The sequence below is a fragment of the Cetorhinus maximus genome, unplaced genomic scaffold (genome assembly GCF_964194155.1).
Source record: "Cetorhinus maximus unplaced genomic scaffold, sCetMax3.hap1.1 HAP1_SCAFFOLD_1776, whole genome shotgun sequence".
NCBI lineage: Eukaryota > Metazoa > Chordata > Chondrichthyes > Lamniformes > Cetorhinidae > Cetorhinus > Cetorhinus maximus.
Genome location: NW_027597716.1, coordinates 1 through 8,139, shown reverse-complemented (window position 1 = coordinate 8,139; position 8,139 = coordinate 1).

Below are 8,139 nucleotides of genomic sequence, written 5' to 3'. Positions count from 1 at the left end.
ACTGACCCTCGGTCACTGACCCTCGGACACTGTCCCTCCTGTCCTCAGACACTGACCCTCCTGTCCTCGGACACTGACCCTCGGACACTGACCCTCCTGTCCTCGGACACTGACCCTCCTGTCCTCGGACACTGACCCCCCTGTCCTCGGACACTGACCCTCGGACACTGACCCCGGGACACTCACCCTGGGACACTGACCCCGGGACACTGACCCTGGGACACTGAACCCGCGGACGAAGACCCGCGGATGCTGACCCTGGCACACTGACCCTGGGACACACCCTCGGACACTGACCCTCGGACACTGACCCATGGACATTGAACCTCGGACACTGACCCCGGGACACTGACCCCGGGACACTGACCCCCGGACACTGACCCTCGGTCACTGACCCTCAGACACTGACCCTCCTGTCCTCAGACACTGACCCTCAGACACTGACCCTCGGAAACTGACCCACGGACACTGACATTTCGACACTGACCCTCGGACACTGACCCTGCTGTCCTCGGACACTGACCCTCTTGTCCTCGGACACTGACCCTCCTGTCCTCGGACACAGACCCTCGGACACTGACCCTCGTGTCCTCGGACAAGGACCCTCGGTCACTGATCATCAGACACTGACCCCGGCACACTGACCATCGGACGCTGACCACGGGACGCTGACCCCGGGACGCTGACCCCCGGACGCTGACCCCGGGACGCTGACCCCGGGACACTGACCCCGGGACACACCCTGGGACACTGACCCTGGGACACTGACCCTCGGACACTGACCCTCGGACACTGACCCTCAGACACTGACCCTCGGTCACTGACCCTCAGACACTGACCCTCGGTCACTGACCCTCAGACACTGACCCTCCTGTCCTCAGACACTGACCCTCAGACACTGACCCTCGGAAACTGACCCACGGACACTGACCCTTGGACACTGACCCTCGGACACTGACCCTCCTGTCCTCGGACACTGATCATCGGACACTGACCCTCGGACACTGACCCTCCTGTCCTCGGACACTGATTATCGGACACTGACCCTCCTGTCCTTGGACACTGATCATCGGACACTGACCCTCTTGTCCTCGGACACTGACCCTCCGACAATGACCGTCGGACACTGACCCACTTGTCCTCAGACACTGACCCTGCTGTCCTCGGACACTGACCCTCCTGTCCTCGGACACTGACCCTCGGGCACTGACCCCCCTGTCCTCGGACACTGACCCTCGGACACTGACCCTCGGGCACTGACCCCCCTGTCCTCGGACACTGACCCTGGGACACTGACCCTCGGACACTGACCCCGGGACACTGACCCCGGCACACTGACCCTGGCACACTGACCCCGGGGCACTGACCCCGGGACACTGGCCCTCGGACACTGACTCCGGGACACTGACCCTGGGACACTGACCCTGGGAATCTGACCCTCAGACACTGACCCTCGGACACTGACCCGGGGACACTGACCCTGGGATACTGAACACCCTGACGATGACCCGCGGACGCTGACCCTGGCACACTGACACCGGGACACTGACCCTCGGGCACTGACCCCCCTGTCATCGGACACTGACCCTCGGACACTGACCCTCGGACACTGACACCGGGACACTGACCCCGGGACACTGACCCCGGGACACTGACCCTGGGACACTGACCCTCGGTCACTGACCCTGGGACACTGACCCTCCTGTCCTCAGACACTGACCTTCAGACACTGACCCTCGGAAACAGACCCACGGACACTGACCCTTGGACACTGACCCTCGGACACTGACCCTCCTGTCCTCGGACACTGATCATCGGACACTGAACCTCGGACACTGACGCTCCTGTCCTTGGACACTGATTATCGGACACTGACCCTCCTGTCCTTGGACACTGATCATCGGACACTGACCCTCTTGTCCTCGGACACTGACCCTCCGACACTGACCCTCGGACACTGACCCACTTGTCCTCAGACACTGACCCTCCTGTCCTCGGACACTGACCCTCGGTCACTGACCCTGGGACACTGACCCTCGGACACTGACCCTCGGACACTGACTCTCCTGTCCTCGGACACTGACCCTCCTGTCCTCGGACACTGACCCTCCTGTCTTCGGACACTGACCCTCGGACATTGACCCTCCTGTCCTCGGACACTGACCCCCCTGTCCTCGGACACTGACCCTCGGACACTGACCCTCGGGCACTGACCCCCCTGTCCTCGGACACTGACCCTGGGACACTGACCCTGGGACACTGACCCTCGGACACTGACCCCGGGACACTGACCCCGGGACAATGACCCCGGGACACTGACCCTGGGACACTGAACCCGCGGACGATGACCCACGGACACTGAACCTCGGACACTGACCCATCTGTCCTTGGACACTGATCATCGGACACTGACCCTCTTGTCCTCGGACACTGACCCTCCGACACTGACCCTCGGACACTGACCCACTTGTCCTCAGACACTGACCCTCCAATCCTCGGACACTGACCCTCGGTCACTGACCCTCAGACACTGACCCTCCTGTCCTCAGACACTGACCCTCAGACACTGACCCTCGGAAACTGACCCACGGACACTGACATTTCGACACTGACCCTCGGACACTGACCCTGCTGTCCTCGGACACTGATTATCGGACACTGACCCTCGGACACTGACCCTCTTGTCCTCGGACACTGACCCTCCTGTCCTCAGACACTGACCCTCAGACACTGACCGTGGGACACTGACCCTCGGACACTGACCCTCGGACACTGACCCTCCTGTCCTCGGACACTGACCCTCCTGTCCTCGGACACTGACCCTCCTGTCTTCGGACACTGACCCTCGGACATTGACCCTCCTGTCCTCGGACACTGACCCTCCTGTCCTCGGACACTGACCCCCCTGTCCTCGGACACTGACCCTCGGACACTGACCCTCGGGCACTGACCCCCCTGTCCTCGGATACTGACCCTGGGACACTGACCCTGGGACACTGACCCTCGGACACTGACCCCGGGACACTGTCCCCGGGACAATGACCCCGGGACACTGACTCTGGGACACTGAACCCGCGGACGATGACCCGCGGACGCTGACCATGGCACACTGACCCTCGGACACTGACCCTCGGACAATGACCCACGGACACTGAACCTCGGACACTGACCCCGGGACACTGACCCTCGGACACTGACCCTCGGACACTGACCCCGGGACACTGACCCTGGGACACTGACCCCGGGACACTGACCACGGGACACTGACCCCGGGACACTGACCCTCGGACACTGACCCTCGGACACTGACCCCGGGAGACTGACCCCGGGACACTGACCCAGGGACACTGACCCTCGGACACTAACCCTCGGAAACTGACCCATAGACACTGACCCTCAGACACTGACCCTCCTGTCCTCGGACACTGACCCTCGGTCACTGAGCCTCGGAAACTGACCCACGGACACTGACCCTTGGACACTGACCCTCGGACACTGACCCTCCTGTCCTCGGACACTGATCATCGGACACTGACCCTCGGACACTGACCCTCGGACACTGACCCTCTTCTCCTCAGACACTGACCCTCCTGTCCTTGGACACTGACCCTCGGTCACTGACCCTGGAACACTGACCCTCGGACACTGACCCTCCTGTCCTCGGACACTGACCCTCCTGTCCTCGGACACTGACCCTCGGACACTGAGCCTCCTGTCCTCGGACACTGACCCTCCTGTCCTCGGACACTGACCCTCGGACACTGACCCTCCTGTCCTCGGACACTGACCCTCGGACACTGACCCTCCTGTCCTCGGACACTGACCCTCCTGTCCTCGGACACTGACCCTCGGGCACTGACCCCCTGTCCTTGGACACTGACCCTCGGGCACTGACCCTCCTGTCCTCGGACACTGACCCTCGGTCACTGATCATCGGACATTGACCCTGGGACACTGACCCTCGGACACTGACCCTGGGGCACTGGCCCTGGGACACTGACTCGCGGACGCTGACCCTGGCACACTGACCCCGGGACACTGACCCTCGGACACTGACCCCGGGACACTGACCCCGGGACACTGACACCGGGACACTGACACCGGGACACTGACCCTTGGACACTGACCCTCGGAAACTGACCCATGAACACTGACCCTCGGACACTGACCCTCCTGTCCTCAGACACTGACCCTCAGACACTGACCCTCGGTCACTGACCATCAGACACTGACACTCAGACACTGACCCTTGGACACTGACCCTCGGACACTGACCCTCCTGTCCTCGGACACTGATCATCGGACACTGACCCTCCTGTCCTCAGACAATGACCCTCAGACACTGACCCTCATAAATTGACCCTCGGAAACTGACCCACGGACACTTACCCTTGGACACTGACCCTCGGACACTGACCCTCCTGTCCTCGGACACTGATCATCAGACACTGACCCTCCTGTCCTCGGACACTGACCCTCCTGTCCTCGGACACTGACCCTCAGACACTGACCCTCCTGTCCTAGAACAATGACCCTCCTGTCCTCGGACACTGACCCCCCTGTCCTCGGACACTGACCCTCGGACACTGACCCCGGGACACTCACCCTGGGACACTGACCCCGGGACACTGACCCTAGGACACTGAACCCGCGGACGAAGACCCGCGGATGCTGACCCTGGCACACTGACCCTGGGACACTGACCCTGGGACACTGACCCTGGGACACTGACCCTCGGACACTGACCCTCGGACACTGACCACGGGACACTGACCCCCGGACACTGACCCTCGGTCACTGACCCTCAGACACTGACCCTCCTGTCCTCAGACACTGACCCTCAGACACTGACCCTCGGAAACTGACCCACGGACACTGACATTTCGACACTGACCCTCGGACACTGACCCTGCTGTCCTCGGACACTGATTATCGGACACTGACCCTCGGACACTGACACTCTTGTCCTCGGACACTGACCCTCCTGTCCTCAGACACTGACCCTCGGACACTGACCCTCAGACGCTGACCGTGGGACACTGACCCTGGGACACTGACCCCGGGACACTGACCCTCCTGTCCTTGGACACTGATCATCGAACACTGACCCTCTTGTCCTCGGACACTGGCCCTCGACACTGACCCTCGGACACTGACTCTCTTGTCCTCAGACACTGACCCTCCTGTCCTCGGACAGTGATCATCGGACACTGACCCTCGGGCACTGACCCTCCTGTCCTTGGACACTGATCATCGAACACTGACCCTCTTGTCCTCGGACACTGGCCCTCGACACTGACCCTCGGACACTGACTCTCTTGTCCTCAGACACTGACCCTCCTGTCCTCGGACACTGACCCTCGGTCACTAACCCTGGGACACTGACCCTCGGACACTGACCCTCCTGTCCTCGGACACTGACCCTCGGGAACTGACCCTCCTGTCCTCGGACACTGACTCTCTGTCACAGATCATCGGACACTGACCCTGGGACACTGACCCTCAGACACTGACTCTCTTGTCCTCAGACACTGACCCTCCTGTCCTCGGACACTGACCGTCGGACACTGACCCTGGGACACTGACCCTCGGACACTGACCCTCTTGTCCTCAGACACTGGCCCTCCTGTCCTCGGACACTGACCGTCGGACACTGACCCTCCTATCCTCGGACACTGACCCACGGGCACTGACCCCCCCTGTCCTCAGACACTGACCCTCGGACACTGACCCTCGGGCACTGACCCTCCTGTCCTCGGACACTGACCCTGGGACACTGACCCTGGGACTCTGACCCCGGGACACTGACTTTTGGACACTGACCCTCGGACACTGACTCTCGGACACTGACCCTGGGACACTGACCCTGGGACACTGACCCAGGGACACTGACCCTCGGACATTGACCATCAGACACTGACCCTCAGACACTGACCCTCGGTCACTGACCATCAGACACTGACCCTCAGACACTGACCCTCGGTCACTGACCCTCAGACACTGACCCTCGGTCACCAACCCTCAGACACTGACCCTCCTGTCCTCGGACACTGACCCTCGGTCACTAACCCTGGGACACTGACCCTCGGACACTGACCCTCCTGTCCTCGGACACTGACCCTGGGGAACTGACCCTCCTGTCCTCGGACACTGACTCTCTGTCACAGATCATCGGACACTGACCCTGGGACACTGACCCTCAGACACTGACTCTCTTGTCCTCAGACACTGACCCTCCTGTCCTCGGACACTGACCGTCGGACACTGACCCTGGGACACTGACCCTCGGACACTGACCCTCTTGTCCTCAGACACTGGCCCTCCTGTCCTCGGACACTGACCGTCGGACACTGACCCTCCTATCCTCGGACACTGACCCACGGGCACTGACCCCCCCTGTCCTCAGACACTGACCCTCGGACACTGACCCTCGGGCACTGACCCTCCTGTCCTCGGACACTGACCCTGGGACACTGACCCTGGGACTCTGACCCCGGGACACTGACTTTTGGACACTGACCCTCGGACACTGACTCTCGGACACTGACCCTGGGACACTGACCCTGGGACACTGACCCAGGGACACTGACCCTCGGACATTGACCATCAGACACTGACCCTCAGACACTGACCCTCGGTCACTGACCATCAGACACTGACCCTCAGACACTGACCCTCGGTCACTGACCCTCAGACACTGACCCTCGGTCACCAACCCTCAGACACTGACCCTCCTGTCCTCAGACACTGACCCTCAGACACTGACCCTCAGAAACTGACCCTCGGAAACTGACCCACGGACACTGGTGCTTGGACACTGACCCTCCTGTCCTCGGACACTGATCATCGGGCACTGACCCTCCTGTCCTCGGACACTGATCATCAGACACTGACCCTCGGACACTGACCCTCCTGTCCTAGGACACTGATCATCGGACACTGACCCTCTTGTCCTCGGACATTGACCCTCCGACACTGACCATCCGACACTGACCCTCTTGTCCTCAGACAGTGACCCTCCTGTTCTCGGACACTGACCCTCGGTCACTGATCCTGGGACACTGGCCCTCGGACACTGACCCTCCTGTCCACGGACACTGACCCTCCTGTCCTCGGGCACTGACCCTCCTGTTCGGACACTGACCCTCGGACACTGACCCCCCTGTCCTCGGACACTGACCCCCCTGTCCTCGGACACTGACCCTCGGACACTGACCCTCGGGCACTGACCCTCCTGTCCTCGGACACTGACCCTCCTGTCCTCGGACACTGACCCTCCCGTCCTCGGACACTGGCCCTCGGACACTGACCCTCCTGTCCTCGGACACTGACCCTCCTGTCCTCGGACACTGACTTTCTGACACTGACCCTCGGTCACTGACCCTCGGACACTGACCCTCGGTCACTGACCCTCTGACACTGACCCTCCTGTCCTCAGACACTGACCCTCAGACACTGACCCTCAGACACTGACCCTCGGAAACTGACCCACGGGCACTGACCATTGGACACTGACCCTCGGACACTGACCCTCCTGTCCTCGGACACTGATCATCGGACACTGACCCTCCTGTCCTCGGACACTGATCATCAGACACTGACCCTCGGACACTGACCCTCCTGCCCTCGGACACTGATCATCGGACACTGACCCTCTTGTCCTCGGACACTGACCCTCCGACACTGACCCTCTTGTCCTCAGACACTGACCCTCCTGTCCTCGGACACTGACCCTGGGACACTGACCCACGGACACTGACCCTCGGTCACTGACCCTCGGAAACTGACCATCGGACACTGACATTTGGACACTGACCCCGGGACACTGACCCCGGACACTGACCCTCCTGTCCTCGGACACTGATCATCGGACACTGACCATCGGACACTGACCCTCCTGTCCCTGGACACTGATCATCGGACACTGACCCTCGGACACTGACCCTCCTGTCCTCGGACACTGACCCTCCTGTCCTCGGACACTGACCCTTGGACACTGACCCTCCTGTCCTCAGACACTGACCCTCAGACACTGACCCTCGGCCACTGACCCTCGGACACTGACCCTCGGACACTGACCCTCCTGTCCTCAGACACTGACCCTCAGACACTGACCCTCGGTCACTGACCCTCGGACAC